Source organism: Amblyomma mixtum, chromosome 2 (genome assembly GCF_055824585.1).
Source record: "Amblyomma mixtum isolate Tamu chromosome 2, ASM5582458v1, whole genome shotgun sequence".
In the NCBI taxonomy this organism is placed as follows: domain Eukaryota; kingdom Metazoa; phylum Arthropoda; class Arachnida; order Ixodida; family Ixodidae; genus Amblyomma; species Amblyomma mixtum.
Window position 1 is genome coordinate 289,479,668 of NC_143013.1, and position 19,564 is coordinate 289,499,231.

Below are 19,564 nucleotides of genomic sequence, written 5' to 3' on the forward strand. Positions count from 1 at the left end.
TGCGCTCCAAGAGACCGGAATCAAGCCGACCTTACAAGGGTACGAGGTTTACGAGAGTCAAAACGAAGGTAAAGCGGCCGTCCTAGTCAGCAAAACCATTACCGCCATCAGGCACGATACCATCGACGACACCGACGTTGAACACGCGCTTGTTGAACTTATTCCGAAAAAGCGGAATAAGTGTTTTGTCGATAGAAATGCTGCCGCCGTGGCCGGAACGCGTGCGCTGCGTCCAAGCGGACTGCAGGACGCGACGAGGAAGCGTTGTGCTCGACGAAAGACGCACGTCTGATCCATAGCGTTGCTCTGCATGGCCTGCCCCTTTCAATCTTTCGTGGCACGGCCCGTGCGTCCACCGAGCATGAGATATCTACTAAATCTTTTCTTTCTTCAACACACAACCTGCACGCAGACGCGCACTTAGTGGATTGAGGCACCTCGCTGCTTTACGCGAACGGACGCAGTTAATGCATAGAAGGGAGGCTCGTGCCTCGATCTGTAATCAGAATGCTGGCGTCAAAAAATTGTTCGCGCAACACCGCTCCTGGGCGCCCTCATAGTTGTTTGCTTCGGTTGCATATCTTGCGTTATGATCTTGCCTTCGAGTTGAGATTCCCGGGGAGCCCGGTCGTTTCGATGCTAGTCCTGGATATGCCATGTGCGAGTAAAGATGCGGTGTCTTTAAAGCTGGCGTTAGAACACAACGGAACTCGTTCTCAGGAGCGTATTTATTTCTAGGATTGTTAAGGAAAAGCCTAGAGTTTGTGCTATTTCTTAGGTTGCCTTAGATCTGACGGCACTGGTTGTCTGGAACGCGCAGCGAAAATTAAGAGGGAATATACGGACGGCTTGAAATCATACTCTGCTGTTGCAGAAACATTGACAGTGGTGATTTAGACTGAGACAGCGTTAGTTCTACTGAAAGCTTATGTTAGAGCCTTTCTTGAGGTCGATGTTACTGTATAGTACGATACTGTCTACTGGCTCTGAGCAATACTAGCCAGACTATGCAAAAGTGGGTCGCAAACTATAGCTGGAACAAACTCTCTCTGGTGCAGCAAAGACGTCACGGACCATCGGGGCCACATCGAGCCGCATCCAGGAATACTGCGAGTGTGAACTGCTCTCCCGCCTCCTAGCAAGCTCATCGCGGACAACGTCTTCAAGCCTGGCTTTTATGGTGTCCGCCGCGGTGCGATGTTCGAGGGTGTCACGGTACTGTTCTACCACACCTGAAGCAGGCCAGCAAGATGCAAACACTAAGTTCATGCGCCGCTGAGAAAGAGGAAGCTCGGAAGGACGACCTAAATGGAGTTCTACTTGGAGCCCTCATTTATGCTTGGAGCTTCTGTTACTCCTTTGAGACGTGGAATCCATGCATGCTGTCTGCCACCCATGCGTCCGCCCTAGGTATCTGGCCATTGTGACTCCTCAGGAAGGCCCTCGTCGTCAGCGTTCGTGTGCCAGCTCCACTGCGTCCAAAGCGGAGCAGGGCGATTAGCCAATACGAGAACTCCGTCGTGACACTTCAGTCAGTGGCTGTAACTGAAGCGCTGCAAGGGGGAGCTGACGACAATTTCGACTCCGATGTCGAAAGAGGTAAATGTCCACTCCTTCCGAGACTTCTCTTGTACGGGCTAGTGATGGTCTGGCGTTCTTTGCTTCCGTTTGCCTGCTTAGGGGTTACGAAGTAGCACTGTATGCGACGCGTTTGTTGGCCTGCGGAGCGCGTGCGTGTGGTTGAAAAACATATATTACTTAAAGGGTGTGGGTACAGGTTGTGAGACTAGGAGTGGGGCCCGTCATTCCAGGGCCCCAATAGCCCTCGACTTTGCTTCAGGCCGGCGAACGAGCAAACGCTAGTCCTCCAGGTCGGGTGCGCGATTGGGGCTCTCCCAGTCCGCTTCGGTTGGCACTGGTGTACGAGGGGCCGCTTGCATAGCTTGGAAGTCCCAGACTTTATGGTAGAGGGTTGCTGGAGCCCCACGTTAGTGGGTATTCGGGGCGTTAGTGGGCTGGGTAAATACGGTGGAAGCGAGAGAGGCCAGAAAAAGCCTTAGTCTGTAGCGTTAGGAGAGAGAGTGCCTCGGTCAGTGTGAGGCCCATCCCCAGACCCCACCGCAATGACATCCAACGCACAGCATTGAGATCCAATGCCGGAACGGTAGCTTTGCCTTTCAAGACTCTGTTGTGAATCCTGGCATTGTCGAAAATGTGTACAACGCCTGCGAGCTCGGCAGGGGAATATGGCTGCGGGTCGATTAGTAGCGCAAGACCTGCCGTCGTCCGCGCAAATATGCAAACGCCGATGAAGTTTTCCACACCTAAGCAGTCTTAAGTGCCTGCCCATTTTTTTTTGTCCTTTCGCTCCCACCTTCCTTCCTTCTTCATGGTGCTTTTGAGTGCCCACCAAGAAGATGGACAATTTCTGAGCCTTTATTTAAATTCTTTCCTCGAAAATTTGAAATTTTTTCGCCACGCCGTAGGATGGACTGATGAATGCTGGCGGTGATTTTCAAAGAAGCCCGTTTGCTGTGTTATGTTTGTGCTATAGTTAAAGCGTGTCGGATATTCAAAATTCATTCCCCCCTCCCCTCCCTGACCTTTCTCCCGCTTAAGCGCACTCTTAATGTCGAGCTGCAACTCAGGGACGTTAAAACCGACTTCCCCTAGCGAACTACCGACGCGCTCAAACAAGTGCGCCCAAAGGCTTTCGGGATTGGGTAGTCGCTGCGACAGTTCTCTGGGGGCCTGTCAGGACTTTGTAAACTGAAGTTTGATGGATTAGATGCTGGAGAATCGCTTAACTGGGATTATGTTTGTTGGGGCAGAAGCCTCAGCATTGTGGAGATCAGCAGTCTATCATCACTACTGGGGGGAGGTGGAAAAGGACAAGAACTCTACTGCACGCAGCGCTGCAGGACTATCAGCTACCCCTATATAAACTTTCATGGAAGCAACCGCAAGGAAAGAACGCAGCTAGGAGAATGTTCTGCATCCGTAGGAAAGTAAAAACAACAAAATCGAAGAGGAGTGCAGTGAGGCGTGCGTTAATGGTCGCTGTTTCGCAATCGTGGCGAGGGTGCGCGAGCAGCAGAAGTAAATGAATGCATATTCTTTGTGATAGCTACATGCATTTGTGACGAAGTTGTAATCTTTTTGGTCGCTTTTATGTTCTGCTCTATGCGTTTTTTTCCTCTGTGTGACTCGCGCGTTTCTTCACAACTTCCGCATGCGGCGCGCGTTGTTGTGCTATCCCGGCAGCCCCCATGGCTACACTGCGTCTGAAGAACACAGCAGGGAGCCAGGACCGGAAGGCCGCTGCTCACGTCCTTCTTTGAGTCGATGTCCGCGACTGAAGCGCACGGAAGGCCTGCAGATGAAAGCAGCTGTCGCTCGCACGTGCAACCCGAACGGTGAGTCCCAGGTCTCGATGCGAGCTGTTGGCAATGTTCATATACGTACGCAATGGTGACTCTTCGTTGTTCTTCATGATGTGTTTGCCTATTGGGCTGCTTTCGGTGGCGGTAATGCCACGCGACTGAGACCGTTTTGTAACACAGGGGTATGGTTCGAAGTTAGACCACAGCGCTCTGGAGAGTTTCGAGCATGAGTGCCTCGCATTCGCGTTCTGTCCGGAATCCAAGCCTACAGCTTCTCGTGCTTATCGCATCGCCCGAGCAAGCAGATTAAGGACTGGAGGAACCTGCTTACAACACTTTTACGATGTCACTGAAGAGCATATTTCCGGGCAGGAGGTCTACGCTCTGCTCTAAGTAATAGCCAGCGCAGGAAGTACAACCCTGTTGCCTGAGGAGGGTTGGAAGTGCTCATGAAAGAGAGGAACGTTTCGATTCGTACGTAGTGTATATTGCTGCCGTGCCCCCGGTCGTTTCTTCTATCCCTGCCCCTTTTTTTTCCCTCTTCCCGCTTTCTCCCTGTCCTTTTATTCCCCCTGGCCGCAGATCAGGTTCTTCAGGTTTCGATGCCAAATGCCGCGGCAAGCAACATCTGTTCCTTTCATTTTATTTTTATTCACGATAAATAGCCACTAACACCAACACTCTTCCGTCCATGTTTCATAGTTCAAAGGGCTGTTTCTTTTCTGTCGTGGATTAAGTGGCTGTTGGTGGTAGTTATGGTTCTAATCGAATAGTCTGAAGGCTTTTCGATTACTGGTCGATCGTGTACTGTTACTTCGGAGCATTGTATGTTTTAATTAAAACCACCACAAGAACTGTTCCCACTCCTTGACGTGTTTCATGGCTGTGTGAATGCGAAGACGACACCTGCGCCTGATAGGGGCAAGATTATAAATGCTTCAGGCCTTTTATGATTACCTGTAATCATAACATATATATATATATATATATATATATATATATATATATATATATATATATATATATATATATATATATATATATATATATATATATATATAAACTTCGTATCTTTTCTTCCACGAGGTGCTGTTTGTAGTATAAATTGCACGCACCTTACACATCGCGCCTTTGCCGCTGTTCCACTCCTTACCAGTGGTTTTGCATTGATGGCTGGATATGAAGCGCAACAACGTGCTGAAGAAGTTCTGATTGGTACGTGTCCAGAAGGTCGCAATTCTTTACGCCAATATGCGAATCTTTGCTGAAGAAAGGAAATGTGTAAATGTCAACTGGGAACCGTACAAGGCAGGTCTTGTAGACGTATGCTTTGTGTCAACCTGCCAAGTTTCTTTGGCGGCATTCGGCTGATGAGCACAAGGACGCGGGATGAAGAATCAGCTGCGACGGGTTCAGTGGTTATGGCGCTAGGCTGCTCACCCGAAAGACGCGGGTTCGATCCCGGCCGCGGCCAAAAAAGATTAAGACCCCGTGTACTGTGCGATGTCAGTGCACATTAAAGAACCCCAGGTGGTCGAAATTTCCGGAGCCCTCCACTACGGCGTCCCTCATAGCCTGAGTCACGCTGGGACGTTAAAAGCCCATAAATAAAAATCAATGTTCCAGTCTCGGCTAACCAGGGCCTGCTTGCACGAAAGAAATTAGCCAGCCAAGTTCTTGTCTTGTCTTATTCGCACTCTAGAAAATTGGGTTTGAGGAAAGAAAACTGCGCAGTCTCACTAATCAGTGGACACCTCAATCGCGCCGTAAGAGAGGGGATGTAGAGAGTGAATATTCAATTTCGACCACCACAAGATCACGGCCGCGGTGGCCGAATTTCGATGAAGGCGAAATTCTAGCGGCCCTTCTACTGTGCGATGTCAGTGCACGTTAAAGAACCCCAGGTGGTCGAAATTTCCTCAGCCCATCACTTCGGCGTCTCTCATAGCCGGAGTCGCTTTGGGACGTTAAACCCCATAATTCATACCAAATCAAGCAATGCTTTGGCATTAAATGTCTAACGCCCACTGGCAATTGAAGGTTTTAGCCTGTGTCTCGGTTGTTTTGACTCAAGGCACGGAGTCGACCGCAAAAGAAAAAAAACGTTGGAAAAAAACGCGCCATAGCTATAGCACAGTAAGAATGTGGGGCAGAAAGAAATATAATTTAAAGGGACCTTTGAGTGCTTCGAACGTATATGCCAGGATGCCGGTTCGATGCGTGAAGCACGGCTGTGTTTGAGCCCTGTGCCGAATAACCGTAAGCCCGGTTCCTAAAGCTGAGCAGAAACCACCTTCAACTCGAAAATAAAAAAAAAAACTTGTTAGATAAGGGGTGTTTCAGGATCGTGAAAGGAAACATTTTACGTAAACCGAGATTTATGTTATGCGGGTGCGATAGCGAGAAAAGTGCGCAATATGCGGCGCACAGTAACCAACGAAATAAGTCCTTCTCTGCGCAGCGAACTCACATCTCGGAGCAGATGGCGCCACATGCGGCCTGCCGGGTATCCGCGAAAGTGTGGACACGTGGATCGACAGTAGTTTGATGCCCACGTGTACTACAAGCACTCATGAGACGTCGCTGTACGGATGAGTTGAGCCACCTAGCTGCATAAGCTGCCAGCGGTAAGATAAAAGATTCGGCAGAGGCACTTAAGACGGATTACGTGTGAGAATGTGAAAGCATTACTGTCCCTGGCGCGTATGACAACACCCGGAACGCTGTACGACACACGGTTGCATCACAATTTTGAGGCGAAATTTGTTTCTGAGGAAACAAAATGGCGGTGTAACTGTGTCACACTTCGGTGGCCAGCTCAACCGCGCCTTAAGTTAGTCTTGGAAGAGCACACAGTGGAAGGCACACAGTTGAAGGTACATATGTCGTGGGTACGAATCGTTGTCGCAAGGTGGCTTTCATTTTGACTAGAATATGTAATCTATATGTAACAAGAAATCGTGTGACAGCACCCGGAACGCTGTGCCTTCTTAGAAACGGTTGGGTTTACAGTTTCGGTATGAATGTGGTCGGGAAAACTGGCGCCACTTAGCGGTTGGGCAGTGGCGAGCTTATAAAGACGAAGGACATGTTTATCGGATTGTATGACGAGGCGGTGCTCGGCTTTGTGTTTTGGTCGTTCGGGTGCTTGATGACGTAACTTGCCTGCAACGCTGGGGTTTTCTTTAGCATCTGGGAGTGCACATGCGAATGCACTTACGCCGCCGGCTTTTATCGTGATGGGGATAGTAATGCTTTGGTACTGATAAGACCTCGACAACCACAGCCGCAAATTATGAGAGTCCTTCAGAAAAGGAAAATTATCGATGGAAAGCCGTTCACGCTGTTAATAACTCCACGAACAGAGATGTTTCCCCACGACTTGGAGCGTTGGCCCACCCCCTCGGCACTTTGTAAGCGGTCATGTCATGTACGGTTCCGCATACCACGTGTCATGGCGGCTGTGTGTGTGAGGCAGCTTGCTGAATGCGACATCAGTTGAAGTTCGTGCAAGGAAATAAGCACGCAAAAATTCATTTTCGAAGTGCTTGTTCGCAGAGAGTCGAGAAACGTTCGGGTATGCTCGTTTAGTCTCTACTTTCTGTACCTTACTGCGGCGTCACGGGTGGGAAATCCTTACAATAAAGCAATAACGGGGATTGCGCTGAAGATTCGCTGTTCGCGAGTAATTGTTATAAACCTGACAAGTGCGCCCGCCGAGAGACAGCTGCATAGAACGCGGAGCCATCCGGCAAAGAGTACACAGTCAAGGGCAATGGAGTAGGAGCGTGTGTACGAGCTACTACAATGTCATGCTGCGCGCTCCTATTCGTCCAATCAATAGCGTTTTACTTCTCTATCCACCCCATTTCGCCCCGCCGCGGTGGCTCAGTGGTTACGGCGCTCGGCTGCTGACCCGAAAGACGCGGGTTCGATCCCGGCCGCGGCGGCTGAATTTCGACGAAGGCGAAATTCTAGAGGCCCGTGTGCTGTGCGATGTCAGTGCACGTTAAAGAACCCCAGGTAGTCGAAATTTCCGGAGACCTCCACTGCGGCGTCTCTCATAGCCTCAGTCGCTTTGGAACGTTAAACCCCAAATAAACGAAACCGAAACCACTCTATTTCGGCACTAGTTACCATTCTTCATGCAGGCTACCCGGCGTTTGCAGGAACGCCCCAGCTGCCTGACTTCTATTCACGCCTCGGTACTCATCCTGTGTGTGCCAGCTCCCCTGAACCGCATGGAAGACTGGGGCAGGGACGCCGCCATGCCACTCCTCATGCCCAGCCTTGTCAGTGACCGTGACTGAAGCGCAGCAAAGGGCGGAAGACGACAGCTTCGACTCCGACCTGTCGCCCTAAGGGGTAAATCATCAGCTCTTCCCAGGCCGATTGGAAGATTCTTGTAGGCCTTGTTGATAGCTTGAGGAGGTCGTTCGCCTCACGGACACAGCCGCGGCGGCCGCGTTTCGGTGGAGATGAAACTCGGAAGGCACCCGTGTGCTGTACGATGTCAATGCGCGTTAATGATCTTCATGGGGTTGAAATTATTCCGGTGCACTCAACTAAATCCCCCCTTTCTCTCTCTCCTTTCATTTACACCTTTCCCCCTTCCTTTACGGCGTGGCTGAGGCGTGCACGTGAAAGTGAGGCAGTTACTGAGCCAGTCCTATTCCTGAATAACCACTTGTAATTCATCCCTGTTTCGGGCTTGGTAATAATGGATGGTAAGGTGAAATGGATAATATAGTAAAGCATGTTTATTTAGTCAGAATTCGTTTTGAGAAATCAAAAAGCGGGTTATCTGGGTTTCCCTCGGAGGAGTGGAGGGAGGGAGTGAGTGAAATATGGAAGAGAAAGAGAGGTCGTAGTGCAGGGCTTCTAATTTTGACTACCTTGAGCTCGTTAGCGTGCACTGATGCCACATTTGACACGGGCGGCTTTTGCATTTCGCCTCCACCGAAACGCTGTTGACAAGGCCGGAAATTAGAATGTTGCTTTTATAACACTTAAGACAGAGGTGCCCCGCCAATGCGTAGTTGCCTTTGCCAGTCTTCTTACGTTTTGTCCATAGAAACGCGGCCTCCGTGGCATGGACTGGGGGCTGTGTCCCGCCGAAGTGCGACGAGGAACTAGTGTGCAGGACAGGAGACGACGCGGGATTCATAGCATCGTTCTGGTTAAGAAAGTGCCCTCTTCATTCCTTCAGGACACAGCCCAAGCGTCCACCGAGTACGAGGTTGCTAGAGCACTTCTCTCTTTGAAAGTCAAAAGAATTAAAGGTGCACTTAATTCTCCTTGCGTCCGGAAATGCGAAACCAGTTCCCGCGGCTTCGATCCCGGGCGCGGCGGCCGAATTTCGATGAAGGCGAAATTCTAGAGGCCCGTGTGCTGTGCGATGTCAGTGCACGTTAAAGAAACTCAGGTGGTCGAAATTTCCGGAGCCCTTCACTGCGGCGTCCCTCATCGCCTGAGTTGCTTCGGGACGTTAAACCCAAATAAATCAAGCTTAAACCATTTCAAGTTCTGTTGCCCCGTCTTAGTAATGTAATTCATCATTGATGGTAATTGTTTAATTAGGTAATGAACTGTTTTATTACTATCTATAATTTACTATTAATTGATCAGTCATTAATCCTTAGTCTTGATCAAAATAAGCAAATAAAAAATGTTTAATTAAGCTATTACATTACATTAAGGATAGTTGCCGGGCCAGTTGGTACATGATCACACCGTAAAACAGCGCGCTTACACGTGACAAAACAGCGCGCTTCTACCATGCAGTTGTAAGTTCAGCGCTGTGTGTGTGCGTGTCTTCTTTCTTCGTCCCGTGTAAGCGCGCTGTTTTACGGTGTGATATTACATTACATGTATTACTGTTCATTTCTAGTGGAAGTAAGAGTAATTATCCAGTTCTATGAATTACTTGGAGTAATTAGTGAAAATATTTGCTTTATTATTTGTTATCTACTAATTCGGTCATTTAAACTTTTCCACTGAATCATTATCATTACAAATCATAATAACAATTTTACTGGATGATCGCTTAATGGAACGCCTGGTGACACATCCTGTCCACCTATGCCCTTCATGAGGCAAGAAATGCTTTGGCGTTAATAATAACCTAGACTCACATGCGCACGTAGTGGCTTGAGTCACTCAATACGGTTCTAGGGTGCCCTCTAAGTTGCTTCCTTCGATCGGTTGGAAAATGTCAGGGTGTTGCCGTCGTCCCGAGAAACACTGCCGGGGAGCGCTGTCGTTTCTCTGCTTGTCCTGGAATTGTCGTGCGCTGGTAAAGAGGCGGTGTTTGTAAAGCTCCCGTCAGTCGCATGGAGGGACGACGTCGTGCCGAAGCTAGAGTGAAGGGAGCGGCCTTCAAACCAGTGGCCAGGACTCGCAAGCGACGTGAGCAAGCGGAGTGAGGTCCGTCGCGGCCTGGGCAGTCGCCCTAGACAAAACGTAAGGGTGCTCCAAGCCATCCATTTAATACGATGCGGTCCTCGTGTAGGAGCTGGCCGAGTAGAACGCACCCATAGATTCCAGGGCCCTCAAGTTCATCTGCATGCTGTAGTAAGGCATCGATCATGACCGGGCCAGATGAACTATAGCTAATCGTAAATGCCAAAAATAACCGCAAAGTGATCATTCTCAAAAGCCGAACTGAAAAGATGCTAGATCATGGTCATTCGCGTTACCACGAATGTCTAACCACCACAGAATTGTTTTCTGTCACGGATCTTTCGGGAAACCGGGCCCAATTTTCTAGCAGCGATCGCAGTTCCAGTTGTCCCTATAAGACATGACTTGTGGTGAATCTTATGATGTTTGTTGAACAAACTACTGTGCGGCTTTTTCAAAACGCAAGCGTCAACAGACGGGTTTATGAGGCTGAGGTCTGGTGGCAGCGGGCATGAATGTGATAGCAGGGTCATCACTATCTTCATGAAGACTGAAGCCGCTGATTTCTTGACAAGAAACACAGCGCAACTCGTTATCAGAAGCTTGTTTATAATTGAAAGGATTGTTAGAGATTATCCTACAGTTTGTGCTTGCCATCATATGTTGCCTTAGATCTGATGTCACAGGTCGTGTTGTTGTACACGCACTAAGAAATAAATGCGACAATTGCGGCTGGCGTGAAATATAGCTTTCTGTCGCGAAAGCTTTTGAGAAAAGAGATCCAGATTGACACTGCCTGCATTCTAGTTAGAAGTTAAATTCGAGCTATTCGTCGATATTACTGCAGTACGAACCGCTGTTCTAGCGTTGCGCAATGCTCGCGAGATTACGCGCAACTTGGACACAAAACTTCACCTGATGCAAAATCCCCTTTGTGCAGCAAACTCACGTCAAGGAGCAAAGGAAGAACGGTGGCGGGAGCGGACGAGTACTACGAGTGTGTCTACTGCTGTTCCGTCTGCAAGCAAGCTCATCGCGAAGAACGTCTGGAAGCCTGGCTTTTGTGGTGTCCGTCGTAGCACGAAGGGGGGGTCATGGTACTTTTTGACCCCACGTGAAGCAGGCCAGACAGTAAGACCATGCGCCACTGAGAAAGCGGAAGCTCGGAGGGATAACCTGCGTGGCGTGACACTTGGAGCCCTCATTTCAGCTTGGGGGTACTGTCACTTGTTTGCGACGAGGGATACTCCTTGTCCTCTGCCCTTCATGTCCCCGCCCCAGCTATCTGACCGTTGTGACTCCTCAGCAAGGTCTTCGTCGTCAGTGTTCGTATGCCAGCTCTGCCGCGCAGCAAGCGGAGCAGTGCAGCGAGCCAGGACCACATCGTAGCCACCTTTCAGTCGGTGGCCGCAACTGAAGCGCTGCAAGGGGGAGCTGTGAGGATGTCTATTCCGATGTCTCCCCCGGAAAGGTAAGTGCCCAGTCCTTCCAAAAGTTATTCGGTAATTTTTGTAGAGACTAGTGGTTGTCTGGCGTTCTGTGCTTCCGCACGCGAGGAACTATAGCTCTGTATGGGCCACGTTTCTTGGTCTGCCCAGCAGGCAGCCGCGAAACGCAGTTGCGACAGTTCCAGAACTGATCAGCGTATCTTGAAAAGTAAAGAAAGCGCTTGCGCATATTCAGCTTGGCGTTGTCTGCTGCGCATTGTGATCTCATTGCTATGGGACCTGGGGCTGGGCCGAGAAATTCTCGGCAGCATAAAAGAGTGCTTTTATTGGGTGGAAATAAGGCTCTGACAAAGAACGCAGCCGCTATTTTGAGGTTGCGACTAGCGATCTTCTTGAAATAATTAATATAGTGAGACACCACGCATTGCTGGCACTGCCACAACTCCTTCCCAGGGGCAAGAGAGCTGCAGCAGACGGTGAATGATTCGCCTGACCCGTTTCCAAAGGAAAGTGGGGTCCGCATTACTGTCTGCGTTTTAGTGTGCGGTGTGAATTCGATTGCCAAAGCACGCCTGCACCTTGTGGTGGAGACCAGAGTTACGGCCCTTCGAGTGGCCGTGCCAGAATAGTAATACCCTGCTCTCGAGACGGCAGCTTTGTAAATGTGCATGTAGTTCTCTTTTGATCTGTGTTTCTTGTTAGAGTGCACCTACACTATGGAATCATGCGGATGGGACGCGGACACTGAGGACGACGCGATCATGGGGAGAAGGAATAACGTTACGAGAGCTGTGAAAGAATGAAGGCATCACAGTGAATACAGTCGACTCCGGCGCGTAATTTTGTTCTCTCAACGTAGAGTATCTCTACTTGTCTTTTCGCCTCCTGACTACTTCCGCAGCTTCTTGAGCGGTGATTTCCATTAAGATGCATCCCACGATCTAACATAAATGGTAATTCACACCCAGGAGAAATGGTAGATGGTTTGTGTGCGGTTATTTCTTGTCGGCTAAAAAAAGCGGAAAGAATTCATTTCGAGCCTAGGGATTGGAACCGCTGCCTTATTAGTCGTAAAAAGCAGCGCTAATTTATTTCGAAACAGAAGATAGAGAGCGCTTTTAACTGTGCTCTTGTCTGCTTTGAAATTACTCTTGTTTTCCGCGGGACGGCGAGCCCTAAACGGAAGTTGCGGCGGGCCACTGAGTGGGCTCACAAGGTCGCCAAGAGCAATGGGCTCGAAGCCACCTAGTATAATGCCCACTAGGGCTCAGTGCTGACAATAAACGTTTTCCAATCCAATCCAATTAGAAGATTTGGGGCTTTACTGCTTAGGCAGCCCGATCAGGCAACATTGGCAGGAAGCTGCTGCCGAAGAGAGCTCGCGCCCTAGGTTTGTTGATAGGAGCACGCCAGCGTGAAGCTGATGACGGGCTTATAGTTGGAATGAATGAATGAATGAATGAATGAATGAATGAATGAATGAATGAATGAATGAATGAATGAATGAATGAATGAATGAATGAATGACACACAAACAAACAAACAAAAAGATATGAAGAAATGAATGAAATAAACAAACAAAAAGGTATGTCGTGGTAGACGAGAACAAAGAGAAAAACTTTCGCTTTTCCGCTCTTCAGCAGACTTGTTCTCCGCGTCATTCGGCTGCTGAGATCGAGCTGCGGCGGCAGCGTTTATTTAGAGGCGAAACATGAGAGGCGTCTTTGGCGTGCGACGTCGGTGAATGTGAACTTCTTTCATTCCCTCCCTTATAACTTCCCTCACTGCGCGGTAAAGGAGCCCGTCCTGAAGTGTTACTTTTACTTCATGTGCTTTTTTTCCCCAAACCAATTTTCACTGATATTGTGCGCTTGCTTGGTGCACGCTTTCTAGTAGACCTAGTCATGGGCTAACCATGGACTGCGGACAGGAAGCAGATTAACCAGTCTTGATCCCCCTCGCATTACTCGCACTCTAGAAAACTTGTTTTGAAGGAAGGGAATTGCGCAGTCTTTCACTTATCGGTGGACACCTCGATCGCGCACTGGAGGAGGTGGTGAAGTGAAAAAAGAAAAAGAAAAAGCTGTGACCTAGTGCATGGCTTCGGAATAATTTCGGCCATTTGGAGATTTTTACGCGGAGGGAGACCGCACGGCACCCTGGTGCATTTAGCGGCCGCCTCCAACAAAACGCTGTTGGGTTCGAACCCTGGTACTTCGCATTCTGAACCCTCCGCTGGATTTTGGGAGAAAAGAAAGGTGGGTCGACACCTTAGTTTTCGAAGGTAAAAAATGGCTGAGGCTTAGCTTGGTTAAGCCTGGAGAATGCGAAGCATCATCGTGTCGCGTAATTTGGAGGCGCACAACAACAGCGACGGCGCGAGGTGGGCCCCCGTTTCTCCACTGTCGTGACGTCATCGTGTCACGTGGTGTGACGTCATGTATCACGTGATTTGGAGGCGCACAACCACAGCGACGGCGCGAGGTGGGCCCCCGTTTCTCCACTGTCGTGACGTCATCGTGTCACGTGGTGCGACGTCATGTATCACGTGATTTGGAGGCGCATAACCACGGTGAAGGGCTGAAGTGGTAGCTAAAGTAGTATGCTTCGCATAAAAATTGGCTGCGGCTTAGCTTGGGTTAAGCCTGGTAATTTCGAAAGTAATATCCGTAGCTACGCCATGGTTCAGCTGGTAGTGTAGCTGGTGGTGGTGCTTGTGGTTAGACTTGTGGTGATGCATCGGTTATACAATCTAATGCAAAGCAATCCAATCAAATCCATTCCGCTAGGCACGCCGCGTGCGGCGGGCGCAGGAGTTAGGCAGCAGCCACCACGCGCGGCCTCGCCTCGCGACGGCACAAGTTGGAGCCCTGCTCTTGCAGCTGTGACGTCACACCGCTAGGCGCGCCCCGCGCGGCGGGCGCAGGAGTTAGGCAGCAGCTACCAAGCGCGGCCTCCCCTCGCGACGGCACAAGTTGGGCCCCTGGTTTTTGCGGCAGATGGTATGACGTCATAGCAGAGGTCAAGCTAAAGGTCAATGGTAGCTACCGTGCCCTCGCCACTCGAGGAGCTGAAAGTGAAAGTAGTAGTGCTTTCGCAATAAAAAAAAACGAACGCCGACTAAAAGCTCGTTTCCAGTTAGCGTTTGTGTTCATAACTTGTTCAAATTCCTTGGCTGCTGAGAGAGAAAGACTAGAAGGAGAAGTTTTTTTCCTACATTCTAGAAACGTGCGAATGCAGATGTGCATGAACGTTAATGACGATAAGGAAGACGGAGAATGCTCTGGCCGTGCCATCGCGCCGTAGATGGAAGTGTTGGAGTTAACACGTGGCGAGTTCGGCTGAGGCGGTACCCTAGTGCCCTCGAACGCTGACCAGCGAAGCTGATCTATTAGCGCTGCCGAGGGTTCGACTCTCAGCAGCGAGAATATGTTTCGTTTATTTTTTATTCCTCTTCGCACAGTTCTATAAACATCGCAATACTGGGCACAACCGAACGAACATCGCGAGATCTTGCTCGGGGTTTACCCGTCACAATTGTGCTTTTGGCACTGATAGACGAACACCCTCTTGCAAGCGAAGGTTTTTGTCGGCATTCTTGGTGTTACCTCACGGCGTGGTAGCAGTGTCGACTGCGAACAAAACTAGGCTGAGAACTGGACTACTTGGCTTTGCACAAGCGGACGCAGTTAAACGATGTAACCACCAAATTACTTTTCTTCGCAGCATACTCACATCTCGGAGCACGCAGACTATATGCGGCTTCCAGGCGATCCACGAAAGAGGCCGCGTGTCTCGAGGTCCACCTGCCTAGCCGCCTCATACCCGTGTGTTCTACGAGCACGAATTAGACGTCGCTGTCCGGAGGCGTGAAGCAATAAAGCTGCATCAGCTGACATCGGTAAGATAAAAAAAAATTCGGCCCAAACAGTTGACTCATTACATGTGCAAATGCGAAAGCACTACTTACTGACCCTGGGTGCACTGACCCCCACACACAGGCAGGTGCTGTTTGTATGTCAACACCCGGGCGCTGTTTGACGAACGGTTGCATGAGCGCTTTGATACGAAAATTGGTTTTTGAAGCGAAAAGCTTCACTAAGAGCGTCGGAGCCGAGCTTCGCTTATGCCGTGAAATCGAATGGCGAGCTCTGCGCATGCGCAAAACCGAGTGACGTCACGCGCGGCGCAGGTGGCCGCTGCCGTCGCCGCCGCCGCCTCGTCACTACCAAAAAAAAAATTCAGGGGAGCACTTTGTTGACCTAAAGTGCGGTGAGGCGAAAGCCTTAAGCGCAGTGTTGCTGCTTGTGTCACTGATGTTTGGTTTATGGTTTAGGTGGTTTTAACGTCCCAAAGCGACTAAGGCTATGAGAGACGCCGCAGTGGAGGGCTCCGGAAATTTCGACCACCTGGGGTTCTTTAACGTGCACTGGCACCGCACAGTACACGGGCCTCAAGAATTTCTCCTCCAAAGAAATTCTAGCCGCCGCGGCCGGGATCGAACCCGCGTCTTTTGGGTCAGCAGCCGAGCACCATAGCCACTGAGCCACCGCGGCGGCTGTGTCACTGATGTGTTAAGATGTTAAACTTCGCATAGAGTGATACGCGACAGCGTCTTGCAACGCTGCCAGGGAGTCCACCGAACGCCATCGCCCGTTCTATTGAAGGTTTTTTTTCATGTCACATTGTAAGTGTCCTTTCTATTGCCTACCCCCCCCCCCCCTTACGTAGTACATAAATCGCCTGTTCGGTTCTACGCTTTGCTGGTCGGTAAATTGGTTTTTGAGGAAAGGAAATGTATTTGTCTCGCATACCTCAGTGGACACCTGAACCTCGCCGTAACGGGAAGAGAGGAAGATGGGAGTGAACGAAGACACCGTATTCACTAGACGCGCCTTTGTTCATTCCAAACTATCGAGCAGGCATGGCGGAGTGGTAGCATGCCGAACTCGACAAATTTCCTACTCTGTCTTATTTATCTAGCCTGATTAGAAAGGTTAATTAGGCTAATTGGGTAAATTCAGCAGTTAACTGAACTCATTCCCACTTACTTGGAGCATCAATATACTATCCCTTTAATTGGTTGCACGGTTAGTAGCCAAAGTACAATTGGCCCCGTTTGAAATGCGCGCACTGTGACGTCACTACCGTTTCGACCATTCGATGCGAGTTCGGCAGGTGCCATGTGCGGGTAGAGAGGAGGTGTGGGTAAAGGTCCCGCCAGTCGCATCGTAGAACAACGTCGTGTAGAAGCAAGGGGGAGAAGAAGGGCACTTGAACAAGTGCCCAGAACTCGCGAGCGACCGAAGCAAATGGAGCAAGGGGCGTCGCGGTCGAAGCAGTGACCCTAGACCATACGTCAGGCCTGTGCTACAATCAACCCGTGAAAGACGCAAAGATCCTCAAATACGAGGTGGCTACGTACGGCGTACCCGCGAAGGATTCCAGGAACCTCAAGCTCATGTGCCTACCATAAAAGTGTATCGACCATAACCATCGAAGATGAACCGTAACTAAACACAAATACTAAAATTAATAGCCGGTAAATGATAATTAGCAAACGCCCAATGGAAAGGCTGCTACCTCTCATCATGCGCCTTACCGCGAATGACTGAACCCTGCATGGCAATTTCTGTTTGACCTCCTTCGGTAAGGCGGGCACGATTTTTCAGCATGTATCGAAGTCGCACATGTTACTGTTATGTCTGGTAAATCTTATATGGCGCTGGTTAAATAAACGATTGTGCGGCCGTCAAGAAGCAAGGCACAAAAGATGGTTCTGTGCAGCTGGATGCTTCGTCACAAAACTAGAGCTTCTACAAAATCTTTTTTGTGCAGCAAACTCACGTCACAGAGCATTGGAGCCATGGCGAGCCGCATCGACGAGTACTGCGAGCGTCAAGGGCTGTTCCGCCCGCAAGAAAACTCATCGCGGACAACGTCTGTAAGCATAGCTTTTACGGTATCCGTCACTGCGTGATGTTGGGGGGGTTGTCTAGGTACAGTTTCACCACACCTGGAGCAGACCTGCCAGGCGCAAACACACAACGGCCATGCGTGGCTTAGAAACAGCATGGTCGGAGGGACGGCCTACATGGTGTCCTACTTGGAGCCGTAATTTTAGCTTGAAGCATCAGGTAATCACTTTCAACGTGGAATCATCCCCTGCATTTCATGCGTCCGCCCCAGGGACTGGGACATTGTGACTCCTCAGCAAGGCCTTCGTCATGAGGGTTCCTGTGCCAGCTCCAGAGCGTCGCAAGCGGTGAACAGCGGGGAGCGAGGGCGAGAACACCTGTCAGTCGGTGGCTGTAACTGAAGCGCTGCAGAAGTGGAGCGCACGACAATTTCGACTGGGATGTATCCCCCGAAAAAGGCAAATGCCCACTCCTTCCGAAAGTTACTCAGTAATTCTTGAAGGGACTAGTGTTAGTCTGACGTTCTCTGCTTCCTACGTGAGGGTTGGGAAGTAGCAGTGTGTGCGACGCGTTGGTGTGCAGTGCACGCAGGCGTGGTACACAAATTGGACAGTGCCAGGATAGACGAGGGAGTTTTGAAAGGTAAAGAAAGCGCTTCGGCATATTGAGCTTAATGGTAGCTACTCTGCCATGTGTTCCGATTTAATTGGTGTTGAACCTGTGGGCTTGGCTGAGAAATTCCCGGCGAAGAAAAAAAAACATTTTTTTTGTTAGAACATGACTAGGACGAAAAAAAATAGATACCTCTCTTCATGGTGCGACGAGGGATCAGCATGAGGTTGTTCTTGAAATGGTTAACATAGTGACGACGCCAGGCATTAATGGCACTACTGCTGAACTCCTTCGCCAGTTCGAGATAGCTGCAAAACCCTGTGCATGATCCGCCTGATTCAACTCTAAGGCCCAGTGTTCTCTGCACCCCACTGCCCGTGTTCTAGTCGTCGGTTCAAATGCGATTGCCAAAACTGGCCTCTCCCGGTGTATGGGGACCGGGGTGATGACCATGCGACCGGCCGTGCCACGGTAGAGATGCCGTGCCCTCGATCCGGTAGCTTGGTACACATGAATGTAGTCTTCTTCAGTTGTCTTCCTGCGCTGCTGGGCGGTTGAACTAGTCTTGTACACTAGTGTAATAGGGCATGTAGCCGCTGTGGTGGCTCATTGGTAATGGCACCCGGCTGCTTACCCAAAAGACGCGGGTTCGATCCCGCCGCGGCGGTTGAATTTCGATGGAGGCGAAATCTAGAGGGACGTGTACTGTGCGATGTGAGTGCAAGTTAATAAATCCCAGTTCGGCGAAATTATCCGCAGCCCCTTACTATGGTGCTCCTCATATCGTCCGTCAATACGGGACGTTAAACTACGGCGTCCCTCATAGCCCGAGTCGCTTCGGGACGTTAAACCCCAATAAACAAACAAACTACGGGACGTTAAATCCCACAAACCAAAGCACGGATTAATACCGCCCGCTCAACAAGTTGTGGCCTGGCACATACCACGGTTGGCCCTTAAGCTCCTGTGTGCTCGCCGCCACGCCGGCGCTGCCAGCTAGGCGTGCTTTCACCGTCCTTCAGAAAGGTTAAATATTTGCTCGATGGGAAGGAAGCCTTTCGTGGGGCTTTGAGTTTTGACCCAATCTCTATCTTCACTTCGGTAGCGATCATGTAATAGGCTCTTGGCGCGCTCTCTATCGGAACTTCGGTAGCTGGAGCATCCTGCTTGTCGTGGCGGCTGTGTGTGAAACCTTTTGGTATACTCGTTTAGTCTCTGCTTCCTCTGGCTTGGTTGGCGTGAGCGGCGAAAATTCTCAACTGTAGCATTTCAAAATTCGCTTTAATCATAATTTAGGAAAGGTAGTATTTGCGGGGACAGCGACGACAGTTCCCTCAATTCGTATGGACATGACATGTGCGTCCGCCAAGAGACGGCGGCGTAGAATGCGGAGCCATACTCATGAGCAATGAATCGTGTGCCGAGCGCCTACCATGTCACAATGCCCGCGCCAATTGGTCCGACCAACAGCGTTTTTCCGAACGTGTCATCCTCTGTATTGAGGAACCTATCGGACATAGGACCGGGGGGTAGAACCTTCCGGTACATCCGATCGTTTCTGGAGGGTAGGACTGCGGAGATTGTAGTCGGAGAAATGAAATCGGATCCCTTCCCATTGGGGGGCAGGGGGACACCGCAAGGGTCGGTATTATCGCCCTTCCTATTTAATCTCGCCCTGATCAAGATACCACCCAGGCTGCAAGGGATATCGGGACTTAAACATACATTTTATGCGGATGACATTACTCTATGGGTAACAAGAGGCAGTGACGCACAGTTGGAAGAAACTCTACAACAGGCG

The 19,564-nt window shown here is 50.0% G+C and overlaps 1 long non-coding RNA gene across 4 annotated transcripts; it reads left to right on the forward strand.

Moving 5' to 3' along the window:
* The first annotated feature begins 366 nt into the window (after positions 1–366).
* LOC149364408 (uncharacterized) lies at positions 367–17,517 on the forward strand. Of its 4 annotated transcripts, XR_016289183.1 has the most exons (7): positions 367–1,599; positions 2,620–3,416; positions 7,553–7,748; positions 10,726–11,256; positions 14,960–15,134; positions 17,072–17,177; positions 17,423–17,517. It is a non-coding gene; the product is annotated as an uncharacterized LOC149364408 (long non-coding RNA). The 4 variants fall into 4 exon arrangements; XR_016289182.1 differs by lacking the exon at positions 367–1,599 and having other exon boundaries at positions 2,511–3,416; XR_016289181.1 differs by lacking the exons at positions 367–1,599; positions 14,960–15,134 and having other exon boundaries at positions 2,511–3,416.
* The last annotated feature ends 2,047 nt before the right edge of the window (positions 17,518–19,564 follow it).